This window comes from Chlorocebus sabaeus, chromosome 4 (assembly GCF_047675955.1).
Source record: "Chlorocebus sabaeus isolate Y175 chromosome 4, mChlSab1.0.hap1, whole genome shotgun sequence".
Taxonomy (NCBI): Eukaryota; Metazoa; Chordata; class Mammalia; order Primates; family Cercopithecidae; genus Chlorocebus; species Chlorocebus sabaeus.
The window spans coordinates 34,072,867-34,100,249 of record NC_132907.1 but is presented as its reverse complement, the minus strand read 5'-3'; the positions used below and the strand labels follow the sequence as shown (position 1 = coordinate 34,100,249).

The 27,383-nt window shown below is 41.8% G+C and overlaps 1 pseudogene; it reads right to left on the bottom strand.

Moving 5' to 3' along the window:
- Window positions 1-7,365: 7,365 nt before the first annotated feature.
- LOC140711540 (non-histone chromosomal protein HMG-14 pseudogene) lies at window positions 7,366-26,170 on the bottom strand (annotated as a pseudogene).
- Window positions 26,171-27,383: the final 1,213 nt, after the last annotated feature.

The window sequence follows — 27,383 nt, the reverse complement described above, 5'->3', positions numbered from 1 at the left end:
ATTCTTGCCCAAGTGACTGATTTGAGCACTGTTCTTGGGAGAAGTGCATGAGAGAAGCAGGATAGGGAAGGGGAAGAAAGCTACTCAAGAACGAGGTCTCAGCTGGAAGTTAGCTTCCATCGGACCCCACGCACGGATTCTGGAAAGTGGATCACATCACAGAATTGGCCTTTTGTACTCCACATCTCAGGCAGTCATTTGCTGATGTTTGCCCTCAGGTCCCAAGTGTGGAGGATTGGAATAGCCTTCCTAATGAAGAGGTTCCTGAGGGCAATTCTTTGACGAAAAGGAAAGTTCCCTTGTTTAAAACCCCAAACTTAGTAGTGAGTGCTTGGTTTCTAAAAGGGAGCTGGCTGGAGCCCCAGGAGGTATCCACTACTGCTGTATTCTTCTTTAGCAGGTAGGAGTTTCAGAGTTATTGTAATTAAGGTAGAAGTGTAAATGTGACCCTCATTTTATAGTCCCAGGCTTGTGAATGCAGGCATATTAATCAAACATTGATCTTAGATTAGCTTTAAGCATGTAGACTAATCGAATTGTTCCCAAGGGAAAAAATTAGGTTAAGTACTTTTTATTTGGGGACATTACCTGATTTATCTGTAACATTTGTAAGCTCCATACTTACGATTAGAGAAAAATGGTTACATTTTACAATATCAAAGAGGTAGCTATAGTGTATAAAGAGGATTTGATTCAGGGTTTGCTCAGAGGGAATTTGATCTTGTTTCTACCATTTCTGTGGCTTCATTCAAGTCTCTAAAACTCTCTGGGCATTTATTAGATGAGGCACAATGACATTTGCTACAACATTATCAATGTTTTCCTTATTGTGTCTGTGAGGTAATAGGGAGCCATTGAAAGTCTTCAAACAGAAGACAGTTTCCTCAAGTTGGAAAATATCTTTGAGAAAGATGAGCCCAGAAATTCTGTGTGTAACTGCCTGGAGGAATGAGAAGCCTGGTATAATTATTCAGGCTTGAGGTAGTAAGGACTGCTTTACTTCCTTCCCAACCAGACTAGGTTAAAGTTCCCTCCAGAGTTCTCTAAAAGCACCTTGCAATTATGTGCTCAATGTTTATTTTATCCACTAAACTTTACTTTGCATAATGTCAGGAACCATACCTGTCTCATTTATCACTGCATACCCAGAGCTGAGCAAATATGTACTGAATAAATGAAGGATTTGAATAAAATAGAGGAATGTAGTTGAATTCAGTAGATATTGGTCAAGAATAAGTGACAGATCTTGGTATGTGATGAAAGGAAAGAGTCATAGGTAACTTTAAAGCTTTGAGCCCAAGTGGACCGTAAGAAAGCAGTTAGAAAGTTAAGTCTTCTGTTGCTGTAAAACAATTTACCACAACCTACTGAATTTACACAATACACAATTTCCATGGGTCAGGAGTCCTGGCACAGCTAAGCTGGGTCCTCTACTTAGAGTTGCGTGGGCAGGCTGATGTGTTTTGTTCTGTTTTGTTTGAGAAGGAGTCTCGCTGTGTCTCCCAGGTCGGAGTACAGTGGCGCAATCTCGGCTCACTGCAAGTTCTGCCTCCCGGGTTCACATCATTCTCCTGCCTCAGTCTCCCGATTAGCTGGGACTAGAGGCATGCGCCACCACACCTGGCTAACTGCTTTTTATATTTTTAGTAGAGACAGGTTTCACCATGTGAGCCAGGATGGCCTTGATCTCCTGACCTCGTGATCTGCCCATCTCGGCTTCCCAAAGTGCTGGGATTACAGGTGTGAGCCACTGAGCCTGGCCCAGGCTAATGTTCTTACCTGGAGCTTGACAGCCTTTTCTAGGCTTATTCAAATTATTGGCAGCATTTAGTTCCTTATGATTATAGGACTGAGGCCCTTAGCTCCTAGATGCTGTCCTCTCCATCAGCAGTTCACAGCATGGCCATTTGCTTCTTCAGAGTCAACAGGAGAGTGTCTCTCTTGCTTTGAGTCTCTTCTTTCAGGGAAGGCCTGCACCTGGGTTTAAAGGTCTCAACTGATTAGGCTGGGTCTACCTAGGATAGTTTCTCTTTTAATAAACTCAAAGTCAACTGATTAGGGAGATGAATTACATCTGCTAAGTTCCTTCACCTTTGCCATATTCTGTGAATTAGAAGCAAGTCACAGCTTCTATCCACACTTAAGGGAAGAGGATACACAAAGGTCTGAATACCAGGGGGGCAGAAATCACACACAGAGAGCCATCTTAGAATTCTGCACACCACAATAAGTCAGCTCAGTTTTTGTGAGGTTTACATGTTAGTGGAAGACAATAAGCTAGTCATGGGTAAAAGTCAGACTTGTGGATTTGACATAGTAGATGCTATGAGAGAGGGTTCATTAGCCAGAGAGGAAAACGAACGGCCAAAAACGCTCTTGGTCTTGGGAAGATGTTTAGTATTTAGGGAAGAAAGAGGACCTAGCAAACTGAATGTAGGAGAGACAGTAATAGTGAAATGTCACATAAGTAAGAAGAAATTTCAAGAGCAGTGTGATTAAGAGAGTCAAATGTAGCAGCAACCAAGGAGGACGCTGGTGCAGTCCACTCACTTAACTATGTGGTGGCCTTATAGAAAGTTGTTCAGGGCAGTGGTGACGATAGAGTCAAGGCTGAAGTGAATTAATGGAGCCGGGATGTCAAAATGGTGAAAGAAGGCTTCTGAGAAGTCCCATCCCAGTCCAGGGTAGTGCCAGGCTTGACTTCTAGAAGATGAGCCTGTCCCCAGGTCCTTTCATTCTAGCTCCATCTATGTAGCCCTCGGCTGACTTTCATTCTGGGGGGTGTGGGGTGGCAACACAGTTTGTGTTGGGGCTGTCTCTGGGCTCTTCTGGGAAAGGGAAAATGACACTGTTAGCAGAAAACGCAAGTCATCTACCAACTTGGGGAAATCTGAGGTAGGGAGACTTTCTGCTCTCTGAATTAAAAATGGACTCTTCTATCTCATCCTGTGAGTTGAATTTTTAATGACTAGTACAAATCCTTACTTGGTTTCTTTCTGGCCAGGCCTTATTTCCTTCAAGCCAGGAGCCCAGCTGTCCTTACTGTTTTGTAGAGATCAAGTAGAATTTGGAGGAAATGAAATAGTAGGAAGGATTAAGCAATTGTTGGACCCCAGACAGACATTCTGAGGCTCTTGAAATACCAGCATTGAAAGGGGGTATCATTAATCAAATGCAGTGTTGCCATATAGAAGCTAAATTTAATTCTAATCTAACAAATCCGTAAATGAGACTCTTTCTCTTTACTCTGTCCCACCTTTCTCCTTTCATTCAGAAGATCAACCTGTGTTTTATTACGAGAGCTATATAGCTAAAAAAAAAAAATAATAATAACACACGGAATATTAGGCATCTGATTCTACCAATACGGCAGTAATAATGTCTGGCTTTCTTGTCTCTCACTTTCATTATTTGTTACAAAAATTTACTTCCATCACAGAGTAATTAACATAAGTATTTCACCATCATTTTTTTCTTTATCATTTATCCCATGTTAAAACTTCCTGGATATAAATACTATGTGTAAAAAAATAGGATTAAAACCTACAGCTTTAAGAGTTTATAATCATCTCTGCAGCCTGCAGTGTGTTCATCTAACATTTTAAATAGATTTTTCCATCATTTAAAACCAATAGACTAAGTGCTATGCACACTGTTGTAAAGTGTATTTCATGCCTCACTGGGCTTTTCTGTCTTTAACTTTCCAATATATGTCATTTGATTAAAATTTTTGGTCAGAATAAGGAAGAATAGACAGAAATTGCTCTTAACAGAATCTCCAGTGTGCCTAGTATTATAATTGAAGCCGAAATGAACATCTTTCTCTGTAGGAAGCTGAAGAAAGTCTTTGTTCCATTTTTACATGGGAGATCATCTGTTATTGTAACCTAGACACCTAAACCCACTCCAGATTCAAAATGTGTCATTTATAAACATACATGCCAAGTTTCAAATGCCCTTTTTGAATGTTTGCATGTAATTTGAAGCTTGCAACGCCAAAGTAAAATACAGTTTCCATTGTATTGCATCTCCCACACTGCATGTGAGGTGCCTCTTTTCTCTGACATAGCTTGAATAGACGAAGCATAGTTTGACTTTATTCAAAAAGAGGAATGTTTCTCAGCTCAACTGAAATGATTGCTAGGTGTACGCTGCCAACTTCATTTTCCCCCTTGCAGAAATGTACATTTTTCCCTATTATAAAATGTACTCATAATAGAAATGAGACGGTTCCCAGGAGTGTGATTATCCAAAGGTAATCTCAACCCAATCTGATTAGAGGCAAGTGGCTCATGCCTCAAAATGCTCCAGGGTATGATTATTTTATGATAACCATACTCTGTATCATGTCTTATTGATTAACTAATAAAGCATCAGCATTGCTATTTAGAAGAAAAGCTGAGAAACCAGGGGGAAGGTAACTGGTTCTAGAAAGGAAGTGATTCGTTCAGAACACACAAACTACCTCTTTTGCGCCACCTCTTTACAATTTCAGGTGGTGTGTGAGAGGTCAGCACATGCCTATGTTAGTATCTTTGGTGATAAGCTCATTAATTTGTTAAATATGATGCAGTTAGTTACGTTTAAATGTACCCTAAATTGCTACTTCTCCCTGTTACTGACTTTGTGAGAGAAGAATGGCATTCCTTTAAGGAATGCTGTACTCTGTTCTCATCATCCGGATGACTTGATCACCCAGGTCCAGAGAGATACAGATAGAACCTGAAAAACACTACCTAGCTTGCCTGTAGTAGCTGTATGCTGGTCAAATCACCTAGCATTAGAGTGAGAAGAGCCTATGACTAGCAGGCAAACATTTTGCAGATACAGTAGCTTAGGGCCTCTTACTAGGAGTGTGTCCCCTGGGACAACATTCAGCCATCCACAATATTCTTATCATGCCCCATAACGATGACTACACATCTATAGAAAAAGGTGGGGTGAGGGAATTGAAGCAATTGCCTTAGGTGACTCAATTGAACAACCTATTTTGTCACAATTACTTTATGTTTTCTTTGTAAATATAAGCTTATGGCCTGAATTACCAAGTTCATTTCTCCAGAATTCCATTTCCTCTTCCTATGTGGACACAGCTAATATATTCACATTGACACATATTCCACAAGTAATAGTGCCCAGCTCTAGTTCTTGGTGATGTATCTTCTTGATAAAATTTAACTGTCTGAGAAGTAGAGTTTAGTCAGTTCTATTATAATTGGTCAAGAGTTACCAGGTGCTAGTCAGGAGCTCTTTCCCTCCTCAATTCATTTCCTTGGCTATATATTATTGATGTCATCTGAGCAGCATAACACTTTGAGAAGATATACATAAGGTTAGCTTAATTTATACATGTCTGCTTTAAGTATCCCACTGTTCACAGAGCCAGTGATATTTTTATCTTCAAAATCCAAACCTGCTAGAATGGAATTTCTGCTAATTTCCCAAAGAACATTTCACCAGAACCTCTATCTTTAAGATCTAAGTTTAGTATTTGCCTCAGAACCCATCTGAACTACTTTCAAAAGACCCTTAAAACTGATCAAACTGATCACATAACACACATCTTCCTATTAGCCCGATGCTGCTTCTCTCCTTTTCTAAAACAGGATTTTACTGCCCATCTCTTTTTTCTTCTGATAGTACCTTCCCCCCACCCCACCATTAGACTTTCTGTTTGTTTGTGTTGTTTGTTTCTGCTGGATAAACACACTTGCTCTAAATTATCTTTGACACTCTTGCTCAGCAGGACATGAAGACTCTGCCTTCTAGCCTCCAGCAATTAAGGGACCACGGGAACCCTAAAGACTGATGATGGCATTTGTCCTAAGAAGAGTTGTGCAAGAAGAGCTTCCCCTACTCTTCACTGGAGAGTAGAGTAAAGAGCCAACCACTCAGCTGGTTCTGACCTTCTTCTCAGACATTAGTGCCATTTCCTGCTATTTCCATACTTTTCAACATGGATGAGGCATCTAACATTCTCATGTTTTTCTTTCCTGCTTGCACTTACTTCAGGTGTTTGTTTTTTACAATGAGGAGCGGAAATAACTTAGACATAAGAAAACATGAAAGACGTTGTATGCCCTCCTATCTTATCTTTTCATTTCTGTGTCTCTGGCTGTCTTTTTGGGCTGTGTAGTTCGGTAAGCCCCCATTCAAGTCAGAATGGGCTAAGTTATGCTGCAGTAACAAACAACCATACAATTATATTGTTATTAAAATAACAAAGACTTTATTCACACTACAGGTGCATAATGAGAGAATAGGATCCACCCCACATGTCTTCAGTGTAGACCCAGGTTACCAGGAACACTGCTGTGCACTATAGCAGAGAGAAAGAGAGCTCTGGAGAGTCTTAGATTGGTCAAGTGCTATGGCCCAGAAATGATACATATCACCTCTGCTTCCACCTCATTGCCGACATCATGCACATCATCCATCCAACAAGGATTACACCAAGGCAAACAGACAAGACGCCAGTGGAGGCCTGAAACTGCTGATAGTACCAAACCTTATGTTTTTCCCATCTGACAACTGAGATGGCTACTAACTGGCTAATGAGTGGGCATCTAAAGCATGGAGACACTGGACAAAGAGAGGATTCATATCCCTGGTGGGACAGACTGGCAAGATCAGAGACTTCATTGCAATACTCAGAATGGCTCACAATTTAAACTTATGAAGTGTTTATTTCTGGGATTTTCCATTTAATTTTTTTTTTTCATAATTGAGATTTTATTGGTTGAGGATCAGTACAGACATTTCAATTTGTACACAATTCTTAACATATGTAACGAAATTCTAAAAAGCCATGTATTGTAATTCTTTTTTAAAGTTATTCCAGTGACTTTCCAACGTAAAATTTGGAAGCAAATTTTCCTTAAGAGGCTATCAAGTACCAGTATCTTCACAAGTTGGTCAGCTGTTACATGTGGCCCACCAGTTCACAACTGAATAGCATGTACACTACCTATTCAAATCTGTAATCTTTCACAGCATGGTAACAAAGTTATCAGGAAAACAGGACTACCACAACCAAAGATGTTACAGAGTGCACACAATTCTGACAGGGAGCGCCATGATCAAGGAGTGGTTTTCTTTAGGAAACAATTCACTAAAAAACATGAGAATAGAAGTAAAATAAAATGTTTAAGACATTAAATGCAGGACTGACTCCATATTGCCATTTAATATACATTCTAGGATATAAAAACTAACCCCCCATCTATGGAATGTTAAGCTGACACCCAAGACAGTCAAAGCCTCCCATAATTCAATATCCCACACTATTTTCTAGTTGTACCAAAAAATAAACAACCAGCAAATGATTTCACCTCTTAAAAAAAAGCATTTACACTTAAAAAATGGGATGAGGTGGGATTTCCTCCTTCTTAAAAATGTTTCTAGAGCTACTAAAAAACTTGCATTTACAAAATAGTTGATAAAAATATTCCTCTGGATTGTACAAGAAGGGACACAGGGACCACTGGTAAGACATGGTATATGGTATTAATCAGACTTGGCTTCTTTCTCTCCTGCTTCATCAGAGGCTGGACTCTCCTCAGTTTTCATTTCCCCGTTTTCTGCAGGTGAATCTTCTTTAGTTTCTTGGTTAGCCACTTCGGCCTGTTTTCCCTTTGCTCCCCTTTTCCCTTTTGTTTGCACTTTTTTGTCTGAAGATTTATCCTTCGCTGCTGCCTTTTTCAGCTTCACTTCCACTTTTGCAGGAGGTTTAGCTGACAACTGCCCTGATCTCCTCTTGGGCTCTTCCTTGGCGGCCCCTTGGGCGGAGCTGACCTGCGGGGACAAGGAGACGCGCCAGTCTCCATTTAATATTTTTAGACCTCAGTTGACTGCCATTTACTATGGGTAACAGCGCTGACAAATGAAACCTCAGATAAGGGGACTACTGTGCAGGGCTGTGGACATCTACAGTGGGGGATTGCTGGAAATGCTTGATGAACAGCATGAATGGCGATCACATGCCCTCAACCAAAACAATGGAGACATCTTTTTCTGTCTTACGGAGAAGGCCTTTTGCGTCTTCTCTCATATTACCTAATAAATCCTCACAGTACCTCAAAACCTTGGATTAGGCATATTTTTCTCAAATGTTAAGGCTCAGCGATAAATTCATTAGTTTTCTATTTCTGCATTAGAAAATACCCCAAACATAGTGACTTCAAATAGCATACATCTATTATCAAAGAGCTTCCCCAGATGGGAAGTCTGGGTATGAGCTAGGTGGGCGTTCTGCTCAGGGTCTCACTTTGCTGGAATCAAGGGTCAGCCAGGGCTGCAAGTCCCTCAGAGGCTTTGCATCCTTTGCTAGTCTCACTGGTCCTTGGCAGAATTCAGTTGATTTGGGTTGTTGGAGTGAAGTCCCAGCTTCTTGGTGGTCGTTGTTTGGGGACTACTCTGGGTTCTGGGGGTGCCCTCAGATTCTTGCTACATGTCCTGTATTAGCAGTTCACAACATGACTGTCTGCCTTTCCAACATGAGCAGGAGAAATCTCTCTCACTTCAAATATCTGAACTCTTGTAAGGTCTCCCTGATTAGGTTAGGCCCACCCGGCATCATCTGTCTTTTTATTAACTCAAAGTCAACTACTTAGGGCTCTTAATTACATCTGTTTATACCTTCTGCCATTCATCAGAACCTATTGATATAGAGAGTGATATTCCATTATATCCATAAGTGCCTTCACACTCAAGGAAAGGGAATTATTCAGGGCACATACACCAGGGGGCGGGAATCTTGGGGGCTATCTTAATAATTTTGCCAACACAGAGATACAGAAGGGCCACTGCAGTTAGAAGCTAGTCTTGAAAGTTGATTGAATTGGTGTGTTTGGGACCATCTTACTAGCTGGCTTTATAGAAAAACTTGTTGGAGTGTTCAATTAATTAATTAAAAGACAGAGAGAGAGAGGAGAAAGCTGGTATGAAACGGTTTGATTTGGTGCTGCAGGTAGAGAGGGCCATGAGGGCAGTGAGGAGCCAGGTATGAGTCAGATCAGCTTCCAAGTGCCAAATTTCCAGCGTATGCCCAAGTGCCACACTGTCTCTTTAACAATGATATATGTGGCATTCTTAGTTGGCCCATGATAGTGTATCTGATTGTATCTCCCTTTTGATTTCTTTTTAGGTTTTACTTCTGAAAACAACACTATTATTTTTGCATGATTCTCTTCTTTCTGGAGTGAACATTTGTTGTTCTGCTTCTTGCCCAACTGCTTAAGATGGCTCATTATTCTATAATATGTGCAGTATTGCCCAGAAGTAATTTTCCTTTTATTTTTGCCCACAAGGTGGAAAATTAAGGATGAAATACAACTTTATTTTTCCTTTTCCCAGAAAAGGTGACAAGGTAGTTTTTTCTGCCTGTTTTTCTATTAGCAGTGAAATATTATTTTGGCAAAATAGGATGTAGAGAGACTCTACTTTTTTATCCATTCCAATGTGATAGAGAATTTCAAGAACTGTAGTAGTAAAGAACTACTTTTCTTCTTTTATAGACCTTTTCTTCTGTTTACCTTTCACATCATTTTATGACCAATACCTAAGATGAACTAATTTGATGAAAAAGTGTAATTTTTTTTTTAGCCAAGGAATATTTAAAGAATCCATAGAGTCCTGGAGCAGCCATTTAGTATTTATTCAACACAAATTCTTGAATAAGTACTATGAATATAGCACTGCCCCAGCCACTTGAGACACATAAGAAAGATCTGGTTTCTGCCTCAAAGAGAATAGTTAGTAGGAAAGCACATACGTTCAGCATCAGACAGACGAGGGTTTGAGTCCTCGTTCTGCTACCTGCTGGATGTAAATCTCATGCATATTCCATATTTCCCTACTTCTCAGTTTCCTGTCTGTAAAATGGGTGTTATGAACTCTGTTTCCTTATATTGTGAATATTAAAAGACTCCAGTAAGATAAAAAATATATTACATCATGACCAAGTTAGGATTATATAAGAAATGGATGAATCATTTAATATTAAAAATTCCATAAATATAATCCACCCATTAACCAATCATTAGAGAAAAAACATATGATCATCTCGGTAGATACAGAAAACACATTTGAAAAAATGATGTGGTTTGACATTGTGTCCCCACACAAATCTCATCTCGAGTTGTAATCCCTTTGTGTTAAGGGAGGGACCTGAAGTCCCCACATGCCGAGGGAGGGAAGTGATTGGATTATGGAGACAGTTTCCCCCATGCTGTTCTCGTGATAGTGAGTGAGTTCTCACAAGATGCGACGCTTTTAGAAGTGGCAGTTTTTCCTGTGCTCACACTCACTCTGTCCTGCCCCCTTGTGAAGAAGGTACCTGCTTCCCCTTTTGCCTTCTGCCATGACTGTAAGTTTCCTGAGGCCTCCCTAGCAATTCAGAACTATGGGTCAATTAAAACTGTTTCCATTATAAATTACCCAGTCTTGGGTATGTCTTTATAGCAATATGAAAACAAACTAATACAAAAAAACTTCAATATTTAATCATGATTAAAAAGAAAGCTCTTTGCCAACTCTTATGAGCTTCCTTATGAGATAAAATGCCTACCAAAAACCTGGAGTAAATGTCTTTATTAATGATGAAATGTTAGAAGCATCCATTTAAAATCAGTCATTAGATAATAATGGTCATCTGTCATCAGTTCTTCATTTAACATTATACAGGACTTACACAGCAAGACATGAAAAAGAAAGAAAACCGTAAGAATTGAAAAGCAAGAAACATGACTCCTAATATTTATGGAGGATATGACCACCTACAAAAGAACCCAATGCATCCTATATACAAAGAATTGGGGTTTAAAAGAGAGGTTTTTAGGCTGGTTTAATATATGATTCGTATGTAAAAACCAATTTTATTGTATACTCTAGCAACAAACAGTTGGAAAAACATGTATTAAAAGGTTTTTATTTATAAAGAATCTAGAAATTAATATAACAGAGAATTTGTCAGATCAATATGGAAAAATGTATAAAATGCTTTTCAAGTCCTTACCCAGCTTGTATTCCACAGTCAATAATTATAACCACTCAGATTATAGGCATATGCTCAAATCCTTTGCATTTTTCCCGCTTTAACATTATGGTCTGACTAAACCGAATTCATAGTTCTAGCCAACACTTCCTCTAACCTATATACTTGCACCTGTGCAACTGAATGTGCTAGAATACAATAACACAAACTTGCTGACTGGTTTTACTTTAAATTCAGAATTGCCAATCTCAGTTGAGCCCTAAGAAAGCCCTGCAATTATATTATCTTCTTTTGGTTCACCCTTGCTTCCCTTCTCTTAGACAAGTGTCTTCAAAATGGATACATGACCATAGAATCACCATATGATCCAGAAATTTCACTTCTGGGTATATATCCAAAAGAATTAAAAGCAGAGGCTTAAATAAATACTTATTTGTATACATCATGTTCACAGAAGCATTATTCAAATTGCCAAAAAGTGGAAACAGCCCAAATATCCATGGATAGATGGAAAAACAAAATCACATACACACACACACACACACACACGAATATTATTCAGCTTTTAAAAGGAGTGATAGTCTGATACATACTACAGCATGGATGAATCTTGAAGACACTACACTAATGGAAATAAGCCAGTCACAAGAAAACAAATATTGTGTGAGGTACCTAGGATAGTTAGTTTCACAGAGACAAAATGATAAGACTGGTTGCTAATGGCTGGGGATGGAGGAATGGGGAGTTGTTTAATGGGCACAGAGTTTCCATCTGGGATGATGAAAAAGTTCTGGAGATGTGTAGCAGTCATGGGGTCACCACAATGTAAATGCACTTAATGCCACTGAATTGCACTTCAAAATGGCTAAAATGATCAATTTTATGTTTTATATATGTTTAATTACAATTTTAAACAAATGATACATGAAGAATTTCTAAGAGACATGTTGGCAAGGACACTTTTAAGGGAGTCACTCTGCAAATTTACACTTTCCCCAAATTACCTTGCCTGAGAACATCTGGAATTTAGGAGTTTCCTTTCACAATTGCTCTTCTCTTTTTATGAAAATAGGAAAAATACATTCTTCTTATCTGTTATGAATCTTAGTATGCTCCATGGCCTAGTCCATAAGGAATTAGATACAGAAAGAATCTGAAATATTGGTATTTGTGTTAAGAAAACAAATGAGTATTATTGGGGAATATAACTATTGCAGCTCAGTTTCCTATTCTTTGCTTTTAATTAAACTGAACAAGAACTAATTACATTGTCAGTTGATAGATCATTAAAATAATTTTTAATAATAGATATAAAAATGTTTGTAAAAATGCTTTTTGGAAATAATATTTGTGATTTCTACTACATAACTCAGAAGAGTTTCAAAAATTCCATAACTTTGCTTTAACAAAAGTCGTTCTCTTCCCAGCTGGTTATATAAATGAAATTACATCTTTTGCAATGATTTAAATTTATAATGAAAAATTTTAGTTGCCACTTAAAAAATATATGAGGAAATATCATTTTTCAAAATTATTTTAGGAGGTATGAAAGCAAAAAAAGTTTGATGATTGCTAAACTAGCGGACTGCTTCACATTATTTCCTCTCTTCGCAAAGCACCAACTTCTCCCAGATTCTGTTAGCTGATGACCTTGCTTTTTGTTGCACTGAGAAAATGGACACAATCAAAAATGAACCTCCTTACCACAAACCACTCATCATATCTACACACCCACAAGCATCTGTACACACACACTCCACCATCTCATCCCTCCTGTTTGTAGAGATGAACTCTCCAAGCTGTTAACCCAAGCCCTTTCCTTATGCTCCAGGCACCACCCCTCCTTGTTTGTTCCAGGGCATTGCCCAGCAATTCACTTCTCTTCTGCATCATCCAATATTTGCCTTTATACTGGATCATTCCTATTAATATACAAACAGGGTGTTATTTCCTCTCATCTTAAAGACAACAAAGCCTGTCTTGATTTACTTTTCCTTCCATTGACCACCCATGTCCCTCATCTCTTTATATGTAATTTTACAATTTATAGCAGAATTCCTTGAAAGAGTTGTCTATTCTCAAGTCTTTAATTCCTCTCTCAGACCCACTTCAGTGAGGTCCCCCTCCCACTACCATTGCTCTTGTCAAGGTCAACAATGACCTGTGCTTTGCTGTGTCCAGTGGTCAGTTCTTAGGCCTCATCTTCCTGGACCTATCCAGGTCCTAGCAGGTGACACATTTAATGCTCTCTCTGTGAAATCATTTTTTTCCTTGGCTTCCCAGACACCATACCTTCCTGACACCATACCTTCGTGGAGTTGCTTCTTCTTAGTCTCCTTTGCTGCTTCCTCCGTGCCTATCCAGCTTCTAGAGACTGGACTAATCCAGAGTTTAGTCCCAGACCTCTGCAAGATCTTTTCCATCTGCATGCATTCTCTAGGCATCTCATCCAGTCTCCTGGCTATAAATACCAGCAATACCAGCTTCTCTGCTTGCTCCAGGTAATGCCTCTTTCCCTCCGGATAGATTCTCCACCTTTCTCTGCCCTGGTCTCTTCCTGGCAGGTTGGCTGGTATGTACTTTATCTGCAGGCCTCTGTGCCTTCTGGATTCTGGCTGGTTGTAACTAATGGTGAGTGGTTGCAAGATATTAAGGGGAAAGAGAAGAGTGATATTGAGCCTTTTTTCCCTCAGTCCCAACTGTGTGAAGACATTCAACCAAAGATAATGTCTCTCATGGACCTCCTTGGGTTTATTATTATTATTATTATTAAATATAGGGTCTCACTCTGTTGCCCAGGCTGGGGTGCAGTGGCATGATCATAGCTCACTGCATCCCTGACCTCTTAAGCTCAAGTGATCATTCTGCCTCAGCCTCCTTGGTAGCTGGGATTACAGACTTGAGCCACCATGTCTGGGTAAAGTATCCGTCTTGATCCAGTTCTCCACCTCCAAGTTCCTGTAACCCCTATCTCCCTTGTTCTTTGATATTTTAAGTAGAGCATTGGTGTTCTACCAGCTCTTGTGTTCCCTCTACCCCCACCTGTAAAAACAGTTCCTTTGTAAATAAACCCTCCTTAAATGTTCCTAATTTGAGTATTCCACCGTTTTCTGTGGCAATCCTGAGTGATACATCCAAATGTCTAGCATCATTTGGAGCCTCCCTTCTGAACTCCAGTCTTCTCCATCCAGCAGGCTACAGGACACCACTTCTGAGATGTCTCATACAAACCTCAAACATCATGTCCAATATTGAGCTCCTTGCATTACCTCCAGCCTGATCTGCCTCCCTTCTTCCCATCTCAGCAAAGGCAACAACATCCTTCCTGTGGTTCAGGCATGTCCCTAGGACTAATCAGTCTTTATCGTTTCTCACACCTCACACAGTCCATCAGCAAATCCTGTCAGAGCTGCTATGATTTGGAGATGTTTTTCTCTTCCAAACCTCATGTTGAAATTTGATCCCCAGTGTTGGAGGTGGGGCCCAATGGAAGACGTTTGGGTCATGGGGATGCATCCCTCCTGAATAGATTAGTGCCCTAATGGAGTTAATACCTTAATAGATTCTAATAGACTTCTTACTTCATTACTTCCCACGGAGCTGGTTGCTAAAGAGCCTGGCACCTCCCCACTCTCTCCTGCCTCCTCACTCACCCTGTGGTCCCTGCACAGACTGGCTTCTCTTGGCCTTCTGCCTCAATTGGAAGCAGCCTGAGGCTCCCACCGGATGCAGATGCCCAATCTTGAATTTTCCAGCCATCAGAATCATGAGTCAAATAAACCTTTTTTCCTTTATAAATTACCCAGCCTCAGGTATTCCTTTATAACAACACAGTGCTTCTTTTCACTGGCCACTGCTCACCACCCCATTGCCACTATGCTGGTCCAAGCCAACATCAGTCTTCTCTGGATGAAATGGGCAAAAGCCTTGAATAAACTTTCAGAGAAGCAGAAACACAAATGACCAATGTTCACAATACGTTTAATCTCATTAATATTAGAAAAATTCAAGTTCAAATTTGTAATGTAAATTGCTAGATTTAAAAAATATCATAAGTGTCATAAAACAAAGTGTGAGTGAGGATATGGAGCAAATGGAACCCTAACGCCTGCTGGTGGAAATGCCAATTGTACCATCATGGAGAAGACAATTTGGTATTACCCCCAAATGTGAACTTCCCCATGTGTACCAGGAGACCTATTTTGGAATGTTTACAGCAGCATTGTTTATCATAATAACAAAATCAAACAATACCTCTCAAAGAAACACAATTTTGAGAAGCTAGAAAGAACTCAGATGTCCATTGACTGAATGAGTAAATGAACTCATGAATATGAATAAATAAATTATAGTATATTCATACTATATAGTTTATGGCAGTGAAAATGAATGAAACACAGCTGCACACTGGCTTTCTCTTCGGTCCTCCTGGCCCGTGTCGCTCACGCCATACAGCTCAACTCCAGAGTGGATCCAATAACATGGTCCATCCAGTGCCTGTGTGGGCTTTCAGTGCGGTCCCAGCTCCCTTCCACTTAAAAGCCACCTCTGACTCATCCTGCTTCTGGTTTTATCCACCAAATAGTCACGGGACCTCACCTCCAACGCAGGCTCTGTGTGTGTGTGTGTGTGTGTGTGTGTGTGTGTGAGAGAGAGAGAGAGAGAGAAAGAGAGAGTTGATTCTTTAGGAGAGGAGAGAGAAGATTCCAGAACAGTGTTATGATTCTGTTAGGAAGAGGAAGGAGAGAGAATGGATGCTGGATATGCCCGCACGCAGCCACTGCCCACCACTGCTGGTTTGTTTCTGTGTCTCCTATCATACTGTAAACTCCTTAAGGGGAGAAACCATGTCAATCATCTCTGCATTCACCTACCACAGTGCCTGGCACATGCCAAACATTCAAGAAATATTGAACAGAAGCATAGCATAAGAGAGACCTAACTGGTCAGACCTAAGGAAACAGACCTAACTGAAACAGAAACCAGGTCAAGAGCCTCTTGCCAGAACCAACACGCTCCTTGGGAAAGCTGCTATTGAAAGATAAGGAAATGGGTGGATGACAAATTAGGAAGTAGAGGCAGTTTAAGGGCTACACTGAGTGGCAAAACAAAAGCATAGTGGTCAGGTACAATGACCGCCCCTGGGGAAGGGAGCTAAGTTGGCAAGGCTGTGACCACCATTGCCTTTTAATGAAATCTTCAGAAGTAACCCCATAGCAAGGTGATATTTTCCTGATCTTAAAAGAAGCACAGCAGGAGTTTTTGTTCTCCAGCCGCTAAGGCGTGGAACATGTTTTGCCATCCAACTGGAACAGCATTTTTGGCAGCAGTGCCTTTCGGTAGCTTTTCCCAGCTTGCCCCCTGCATAAACCAGCCACTGCTGAGGCAGGCTGTGGTGGCACCACGATGCAGATGCACCAGGCCCCCTGGGCTCACCCACTTGCCCCTGTGTTCCAAATCAGCCCAGTGTTAATGCTTCATACCCCCATGGTGATGACTCGTTACAACCCCTGTGTCTGAGAAGGTGCCAGAGAATTCAGAGAAGAGAAGCTCAAAATTGTCCTGGCTTACAGTCAAAACACTAAGATCTGGCCAGTATATGCAAGTATCTCAGGACCGGTATAGGGGGCGCTGAATCCAGACTGCACTCTGCTCACCAAGCTTGCGGGTGGGGTGCTTCCTCCATCTGCCTGGAAGATGGGGCTCTTTTCTTCTCCTAGATGCTTCTGCTTGCCAAGCCAGGGCTGCATCTGCCTAGAGGGGCCCTCTCATCTAACTGGTACAGAGGCACAGTGTTCCCTTCCCATCCTGTCCCTAGGACAGATCCAGAAGCCTTGGGCTGATTTGAACTTGCTTTTTATTCCAACAGGAAGTATTCAAGTATGCAAGAACCAGCAGCTTTCTTACTGGCAGTGAGACCATCCGAGATGCTTGTCCTCCTTGATCCTGTTCTCTGCCAACTTCCCATTCCCCTTCCTGCAGATGGGCCGTGATCCTGGCCTATCTTCCCAGCCTTGCTCTTGGTTATCTCTGCCTTCCTGGTTGCTGTCTGTCTGCAGAGCATCCTCTGACCCATTGATCACCCTGCTGGTGGGGGCCGTGGCTGCTCTCAACCTGCCCCCTGGCTCCTCGCCAGGCTGATTCCTGGCTCATGGCTTAGCCCTGGACTTCCGCTTGTTTGTGCCTAGGCTCCTGCCTGATTACTGACGCCATCCCTGAATACTGCTGGCCCGGGCTTTCAGTCTTGACTCTGGGCTTCAGAACTTATAGGCTTAGCACTGACAGCAACCTCTGATCTGGACAGGAAAGAGTTGTTTTCCATGGATGGAGTGTATCTGTCCACTCCAATTAGACATCTTGGAGCAGCCAGGCCCAGCCAGCTGAGCGTGCTATACATGCCCCTGTTTACGGATGGCCTCCTGGACCCTCTTTCTCTTCCAGCACTCGCTCCCCACCCTGTTCTTCTGGTCAGCAACCAGAGTTCATTCCACTGGTGTCTGTAACCCTGTTAATCTTTCTAGATTTCAGATGATCTTTCTCAGCATTGTTTAAGCAATTTGCTCACAGACTCCATCATAATATCCTTTATAGCTTTACCCAGCTTCTAAGATCCTCCTAACCTGTGTCTCCCCAAGGAGCCACCCTCTCTCCTCTCCTCCCTCCCTCTCACACACAGCCTGCTTTGGGAGTGGGGTCCAGACACTATTTAGTTCTGGGCAGAAGCAGGATGAGTCAGAAGCCTAGTTTAAGAGGAAGGGAGACAGGCTGCCCTGAAAGTGCGCATTGTTGCTGGAACGAGTTGCTGTTCCCATTCTGGAGCTGAGCTGCACGGTGTGTCTGGACATGAACAACACGGGCCAGCAGGGCGACAGAAAGCCAGGATTGCAGACGAATAAGAGACTAGACATTATGGACTAAATGTGTGTGTTGCTCCCCCGAAATCAATATGTTAAAGTCCTAACCCCCCAAGTGATGGTGTTGGAAGATGGGGCCTTTGGGAGGTGATTAGAATTAGATGAGTGTGGGATCCTAATGATGGGAGTAGAGGCCTCATAAGAAGAGGAAGAGTCTCTCTCCTCATGTGTGAGTGTGTGTGTAGGGGTGTGTGAGAGTGTATGACTGTGTATATGTTTGTGTGGGTGTACATGTGACAGTGTATGAGTGTGTGTACATGGTTGTGAGTGTGTGGGCATGTGTGTGTGAGTGTATGTGAAAGAGTATGTGTGTGTGTATGTGTGTGTGAGTGTGTGTATGTGTGTGTGTATATGTGAGTGTGAGTATGTGTGAGTGTGTGAGTGTATGTGTGTGTGTATGTGTGTATGAGTGTGTGTGTATGTGTGTGCATATGTGAGTGTGAGTGTGTGTATGTATGTGCATATGTGAGTGTGAGTGTGTGTATGTGTGTGCATATGTGAGTGTGTGTGTATGTGAGTGTGTGCATATGTGAGTGTGAGTATGTGTGTGCCCCATGCACCAAGGAAAGGCCATGTGAGGACACTGTAAGGAGGAGGCCATTTGCAAACCAAGGAGAAGTTTCCTCAACAGGCACCAACCCTGCTGGTACTTTGATCTTGGACTTTACAGCTTCTAGAACTGTAAGAAAATCAATGCTTAAGCCATCCAGTGTATGGTATTTTGTTACAGCAGCCTGAGCTGACTGAGATACTGGAGGAGATAACCCTGTCAAAAGCCTGGGAGAAAACATTACACTTTGAAAAAGTGAGCTTGGAAGTCATTGTGCCTCCTGCTCCCTTCCCCTGCCCCCAGCCCCACTTCTGCTTGGGATCTTCAAAGAACCCAGTTCCCTTTTCCCCCATAATTCATTCTGTCCACCTACTCATTCCGGCACACTTTTTGACCTTATTTCTATGGCTCAGCTCCAAGGTGCTTGCCTCAGTCCCCTGGGCTGCAGGAGCCCACTCTGTACTGCTCCTTTGCTCCCACCCGACCCTCTCCCAAGAGATAGTTTTGGCATTCAGATTCTGCTGCCCTGCACCTGGCTCCAGTGAAGCACGAATGCAGTGAGGGCAGCAGTCCTTTCTTTACCCTCCACAGCACCTAACGTGATTTGGGACATGTATCATGACTAATCCATGTTCATTAATTGATTGAAGAATAGATTGATTATAAGAACATTTTCCATTACACTTTATAATGTGGTATTTTTCTAAGTGTGCTATAAGGACCTGTTGTACCAGAATCTCATTGAATGTCTTCTAAAATGCAGATCTTGGACCCCACCACACCCCTTGCAAACCAGAATTTGTGAGAAGAGAGCTCTGGCATTTGTGTTGTGGTGGATGAAAGATGGTTACAAATTCTTTGACATTTTCCCCATCTAGAGGTGGGATCTATTTCTCTGCCCCTTGAAATGCCTATGGCTGCTCTGATCAATGGAACAATGCAATGCCAATTCCAGAGCTAGCATAGGTCTCTGGGAGCCCTGGACCATGAGAGCAATGTGATGAGACCCTAAGACCATGTGGAGAGAGAGGAAAACATGACTGAGCTAGCTTTACAATCACCCTCCAATTTTCCAGTCATGTAGGTGAAATTATCTTGGACTCTCCAGACAAGACCACCCACCAGCTGAATACCAGTGGGTGACCCCAGTCAATCACATGGAACAGAAGAATCACTCAGCTGAGCCCTGCCAGAATTCTTGACCCGCAAAATCCTGAAATGCAATTAAATGGTGGTTGTTTTAAGCCCCTAAATTTTAAGGTGGTTTGCTAAATAGTGATAAACAAGAAGAATATGCAGGTGTCACAAATTCTCCAGGTTATTTGTATCCTAGAATGTAGGAGTCATTGCTATAAAAGGATCTGACATTAATGAGTAAAATTTTATGTTAAAGAATAGAAAGGATAATTCATTTCATAATGTGTTGTCTGCATATCTTAGGGGAAGGAAGATGTGGTAAAACAAAATCTCACAATTTATGTTGTTGGTACTCATTTTATTGGACAGCAGGCCGGATCTGCTCATAGCATAAACAAGAGAGGGCCTCCAGCTCTCCTGAACTTTTCTAGACAATCCAATTGCCACAGTGTTAATAAACAGTGTCACCCCAATGGAATAAAATTTAGCTTTGGATTTAAAATGTAGTGAGCCCTGAAAACATTTGGTTTGGACATGTTTCCTTAGTCTATGCTTCCAGGCCAAAACTAAGATGATTTTTTTTTTTCTGGTTTGTCTCTTGGGAGTATATTTTAAGACTAAGCTTGGGTTTTTTTTTTTTAAGGTTTTATAATGAAAACTTTAGGCTTGTGAGTCACGTGACTGACCACTACTTTTGCCGTAGTTTTGGACAAAAATCAGGGACCCTACAAGCCCCATTGGGATTAGTGATTTTTGTTTTGATTTCTCAACAAAGCAGTTTGGACAAATCTGAGAGATTTTTCCAGACTCAGCAGAGATCTGTGTGAAACTCAGCATCTTCCTTGGATGCTTCAGCTCAGCTTCCGTGGGTTTGGATGGACCCAGTGCTTAAAATGGAACTCTAAAAGCATAAAACCACATGAGCCAAAAATATTTTCCAAAATGAGTTTAACTAAGCTGAAGCTGCTGGGATGTGTGCCCTCTCTGTGCAGACAAGCAAATGTGTCCCTTGCAACTTGATCTCCAACTTGCCTTCAAGCACATGGCATCTGCAGTGTCACCTGCTGAGTAAAGCTGTCCCTTAGAACTGAGCTCAGGCCTCTTTAGACACTCATCAGAGGTGCTAGCATGTTTCTAAACACTTGATAATTTAAGTTGGGCAAGAAATTCACCTCACCGTTTATTTTTATTTTGTTCATCTGAATAACAAAGTGCCCATATGGTGGTATCACTTGAGGATAGCTGACAAATAAACATTATCATCCTTCGAGCCAGTGGTTCTCAAACAGCAGGCCTGGTAATGGCAGGGCTGCTTCAACACTGCTTGGGGCTCTGGTTACAAATACAGATTCCCAGGCAGCCCCGCCAAATCGGAATTGCTGGGTGGGAGCCCAGGAATCTTTGTTTTTAATGAGTTTCTCAGATGATTGTACACATCCAAGTTTAGGAAACACTTTTGTGTTTAAAAAACACTTCTGCTTCTGGCTGAGATGAAGTTACAGGGACTGGATTTATCCTCCTGCCTGACACAACTGAAAAACTGGGCAAAATGTGTGAAAGAATGGTTTTTAGACCAGGGACATCAAGAGCCCAGCGTGGTGATCTCTGCAAGGGGAACAAATGAGGTAGACCATAGGATAGCCCCAGTTCACTCTCTGAGGAGTTTCTGGGCTGCAATGCAGAGCATGGTGACCTCCCTGAGTCCAGGGGATAGAGCTGGGAGTCCTGGAAGCCACAGTGGCTAAAGGAGAGCTGGATACTGCTTGCTGTATGACAAAATATCTTTATCAAAAGAGATGATTAGGCCTGGCGTGGAGGCTCATGCCAGTAATCCCAGCACTTTGGGAGGACGAGGCAAGTGGATTGCTTGAGCCCAGGAGTTCGAGACCAGTCTGGGGAACATAGTAAAATCCCATCTCTACAAAAATTAGCAGGGCATGGTGGCATGAGCCTGTAATCCCAGCTGCTCAGGTGACTGAGGTGGAAGGATTGCTTAAGCCTGGGAGGTTGTGGCTGCAGTGAGCCAAGATCATACCATTGCACTGCATCCTGGGCGACAGAGATGATTAGAAGGCAATGGTATTTTGCTCTCCAAATGATTTGTCTTCCTTTCATAGAAGAGTCATCCCATGGTAGGGACCTGGCTGCTAAATTACTAGAGGCCTGTCCTTCCAATGTTCTGTGGGAATATTCTGTGGCTTTGGGAGAGGTGTGAGAGGTATGCAGCTGGTAACATGGACTAAGGCCAAGCAAAGAACGAGTTTACTACATGCCCTTGTCTGTGTTTTTAAGATAGAGATATTGACATGTTGAGATGTGCAGAATATTTCTGTGGGAAACATAGTGAAGTGTTGTGTTAGTTACCTCTGAGGAACAGGCCTGACTGCCTGGGATGTAGTGAAAGATTGTTTTTACTGTACACGTTCTGTACTGTTTAAATATCTTACAATGCACATGTATTTCTTTTTCAACAAAAAAGCTAGCTAAAATAAAGTATTAAAATAAATAAATCACCTTAAGGATTTCATTAAATTTTTAGTAAAATTTCATTTCATTTCCACAAACTCACTCGTTATATAACTCTAGGAAATATCTACAATGTAAAGCAATTGTTATAATACTCATCTATGTGATGATTTATTCTATATGTCATTCACAATTTAGTTTATCTTTTATTCATCTGGCATATATATAACACTACACAAAAAATGACAACACATTTCATCATTATTGTGTTTCAAATTGTTCAAAAGACAGGTTATTGTCTTTGTTACCTATTCATTTCCAAAATATGACTTAAAAGTGTTTAATTGTTTTGGAGATCTGGCCCAGTCCTACACAATACCCAGCATCAATTATCTGGCTACATACACATTCCTGCTGTCTCTGAAATCTACAAAATTACTCTATTTGAGACTCTTAAGCGTCAGAAAAATAAGGTATTTCTAAGGCTTTCTTTGTCTCTATGTCTAGGTGCATATAAGATAAAGAAAAGCTTCTGGGTGGAATAATGTCCATGCCTCAGGCCATGGCCATGGCCAGCACCCCAACGCAGAGACCCAGGGTGAGGGCAGCTCTTCCTAAGGGTACACTGTACAGCACTTGCCACTGTGTTTTGTGTTCTTTTCTTAAAGTCAGCATACACATGTTTTTGTTGTTTAGCAAAAAAGATGAGCTCTATGAATTATCCAAAACTTTTAGATTTTGGAAGTTTAAAGAGTTAAGGGCCCAAAGAATAGGTTTAATCAAAGAACCAAAGTCAAATAAAATGATTCTGGGAATCTAAATAACAGAAATCATTTCCATTCTTCCAAGCTGCTGATATCCCATCATGCCTTCTCTATGCATGGATTCCCACCACTAGGACAAAAAGAGCAAGTTCCTTCTCTCCTAAATTCTTTCTCAAAAACAGTGGGAAAGGGAGGAAAATGTGGATATGCTTGTGTTTGCTTGTATCGGCATGAATCCTGGGATGATACACAAGAAGCTAATGATGTGCTGACCTTCAGGGAGAGGGGGTGGGGAAGGGGCCGGGCCAGAGCAGATGGGGACAGACTTCTCAACATATACATTTGTATATTGTGTTGATATTGCCACATGTTAATGCATCACCTAGTTTTATTTTTATTTCTTAAAGACAAGTTCTGTCGCCTAGGTTCTAGTGCAGTGGCTCAATCCATAGCTCACTGCAGCCTCAGACTCCTGGGCTCAAGCGATCCTCCCACCTTAGCCTCCCAAACAGCTAGGACTACAGTCATGTACCACTGTGCTTGGCTAAATTTTTTATTTTTTGTAGAGACAGGATCTCTCTCTATAGCCCAGGCTGATCTCAAATTCCTGGCCTCAAGCAATCCTCCTACCTCAGCCTCCCAAAGTGCTGGGATTACAGGCATGACTCATTGTGCCATTTTTAAAATTAAAGTTAAAAAATATTTCTCAAAGTTTATCTCTTTTCATAAAACCTTTATATAATAAGCCTGTGCCTGGGTCGAATGGATCGAAGTTGCACAAACTGACTAAAAACAACAGGAAGCTGGAGCCTAACCCTGTCTCCCTCCTATAGTTATCAATTTGAGTGAAAAGGGATCTCAAGAAATTGTCATTTCTTATGCAGCCAACAGACACATGAAAAAATGCTCATGATCACTGGTCATCAGAGAAATGCAAATCAAAACCACAATGAGATACCATCGCACACCAGTTAGAATGGCGATCATTAAAAAGTCAGGAAACAACAGGTGCTGGAGAGGATGTGGAGAAATAGGAACACTTTTACACTGTTGGTGGGACTGTAAACTAGTTCAACCATTGTGGAAGACAGTGTGGCGATTCCTCAAGGATCTAGAACTAGAAATACATTTGACCCAGCCATCCCATTACTGGGTATATACCCAAAGGATTATAAATCATGCTGCTATAAAGACACATGCACACGTATGTTTATTATGGCACTATTCACAATAGCAAAGACTTGGAACCAACCCAAATGTCCATCAATGATAGACTGAATTAAGAAAATGTGGCACATATACACCATGGAATACTATGCAGCCACAAAAAGGATGAGTTCATGTCCTTTGTAGGGACACGGATGAAGCCGGAAACCATCATTCTGAGCAAACTATTGCAAGGACAGAAAACCAAACACTGCATGTTCTTGCTCATAGGTGGGAATTGAACAATGAGAACACTTGGACACAGGAAGGGGAACATCACACACTGGGGCCTGTTGTGGGTGGAGGGAGAGGGGAGGGATAGCATTAGGAGAAATACCTAATGTAAATGACAAGCTAATGGGTGCAGCACACCAACATGGCACATGTATACGTATGTAACAAACCTGCACATTGTGCACATGTACCCTAGAACTTAAAGTATAATAAATAAATAAATATCAGACACCCATTAAAAAAAAGAAATTGTCAAATTGACTGATTTCTTTTGGCTGCCACTTTTCACAATCTTATGTCAGATGAATCTCTAGGTTCTTAGAACATTTTGAAAACTAAGAGACAAAATTCTACTTTGTGTAGCTTTTCCTTTTACAGGCATTTTGGGCACTTCACTACAGAATAACCTGCGTATACATTAGGAAAACAGAGGTGAACTAAACAAAGAGGAGCTAAAAAGTCTAAGAGATTGTGTGTGTGTGTGTGTGTGTGTGTGTGTGTGTGTGTGTGCAGGGGCTGGGGAACATTGGGGAGAGGGTAAAGAAGGACTGGAGGTATTTCCCAGTGTAAACATTAGAGGTTTAATTTTTGCAAAGCAGCTTTTCTGGTGAAATATTGCTGACTGTATTTGGAAGTTGATAATATAATTCAGTTCTCCTCTGGGCATTGTGGGTACCCTATTATTTTCTTGGTTGAAATGCTTTCGCCCCACCCCAGACTAGTAGAGAAAAACTGAATAATTTCATATTGGACACTTTCCTTTTGGGGAATAATTTAAGCACTACCATATGTCTTCTTATTTTGTCCTTCTACTGTCTCTCATGAACCGCTGGGCTTTAAAAATTCACATAGAAAACAAACACAAAGAAACACTGGAGAAGTGTGTGTGTGTGTGTGTGTGTGTGTGTGTGTGTGTGTGTGTGTGTTTAAAATCACTCTGGTGATTCCTCAATCACTGGGCCATGGTAATTATCCAGGAAGGGTTTTGAAGATATGCTCCACTGAAGGGGAGTGATAACAACCTTTAGAAACTGCTCAAGCCCTAGGAGCTAAAATCAGCCTGATGGTGGCTGCACAAGATGGGAAGAAATCATCATTGAAACTAGACCCAAGGAAGAGCGCATGAAGTATGTTTGCCATCAGCCACCAGCATCAGAACACTTCAGGCCCAGGTAGCAGGCGTTTTACCTGCGATGAATAGCTTGCTCTGAGGCACTCCTGTTGAGTTGGTGTCTCTTTCCCAGTATTGTGTGGTGTTATTGCCCCACGTTCACAATGGGCTGTCAGATTTGCCAGAGCAGAGGCCTATTTCTGAAGCATCCTAATCAGCCTAGAAATAATAGTCCAGTTACCTGATTTTTTACACAGTTCTTTACCTTTTCCCAGCACCAAGGAGTTGTGTAGCTAACATTATTCACATCAAACAACTGTGGAGGTTAAAGTTATCTCAGATTTGGAGCCATATAATTTACTTGAAAGGTGCAGTGATTTTTAAAGTACATTTAAAGGACTCAGCAAACCGATTATTCAGAAGGCCTCTTGTCTCTGAAAGCTGATTAAAACATATAAATTATCAAGACACTTATTTCAAAGATACTGAGAAAATCAGAGTGTTTTTGGAAGGTGCCTGCGGCCCCAGCATGCCTTCACATCCTCTGAAGAAGAAGGGTCCCCGTCTCCTCAGCTGAATCAGGATGGGCTGGTGACAGTGAAGGATGGTAGAAGTGTCGCTGGCGTGACTTACAGTGCTGGGCTAGAAAAGGCCACGCTGCTTCTGCTTTGCTGTCTTTGACCGCTTACTCTGGGGGAAGCCAGTCAGCATGAAAGAAGCCCAGCTCCATCGAGAAAGCGACATTAGGAAGCCCTTCTGGTCACAGCCCCACTGGGCCTCCAGAACAGCCGGCATCCCCTGCCAGCCATGTGGATGGGCATCTCGGGCACGCAGCCCACGTGAGCCATCAGGTGATTGCAGTCTTGTCAGTATCTGACAACAGCTTCATGAAAAACCACGTGACAAGGGAGCAGCCAAGCCCTTCTTGAGTTCATGACCCGCAAAATCATCTTTTTAAAAAATTAACCAATTGGTTTTTGGTTTACACCACTCCATTTTGGGGTCACTTGTCCCACAGTGTCAATGGCAAAGAACTTTCTCTCCTTAGATCTTCTGATCATTCCAGCTGCTCACTTTCACTTCTGGGTCTTTATATCATGGGTGCTTTTATCCATTTTTCCTTGGGTGTATCTTTTCACACTCCACACATAGACACACAGACACATACACAGCTGCACATGGACAGCCACCCGCATGTACACAAAATCCATCACTTGGCTCAGTTTTACTCCCTGGGTCACTTAGTTCTACCCTCATTTTTCAGCTGAGAAGACCTTGGTCTAGAGATTAAGTTTCTCACCCAAGGTCACTTGGCTAAGTAGTGGCACAGCTGCAAGCACACCCAGGTCTTCTGATGCCTAGTCCAGTCTTTTTCTCATTTAATTACTTTAATTTCCCACTGACCTCATAAAATATAATGGATCAGTTCTTTTCTAGTTCAGAGACCATAAACTCTGAAAGTGCCAAACAAGATCCTGGGTGCAGTCCCTCCTTTGGCCCCCTAGGAGTGTCCAATGGACCCCAGGTAGCTGCCTGCAGGTCTCTGTCTGACTGGGGAGAGGAGGCGAGTGAAGAAAGGAAAAAGGGAAGTGCCAGGAGGACCTAGCCTACTCCCTGCCTTCTTCCTCCTAGGCCTGCATTCTGAAGGCACCACACTAATTATGGTTAGAGTGCAGGCGGGGATTCCCGAATGTGATGGAAAAATGCCAAACTCCTCCTTCAAGCTTCTATGTTGGACACTTCTAAAAGCAAAAGTATTTTAAAATGGCACATTGCATATTTTGGAATCAAGCTTTAAAAAGATGAGTGATGGGGACAAAAGACTGAGAAATTCTCTGGTAACCAGGACTGGGGCTGCTTCACTGTGGGCAGTGTGTATCTGTGTGCTTTATCTGCCGCTCAAAGGCCTAGGCAGGCTGTCATTAATACATTCTCAGCCGCCCACTGCCCCAGAGTTGCCCCAATTTTTCTAAGCCCTACAGCATTGCCATTCCATGTGTCTGGTGAG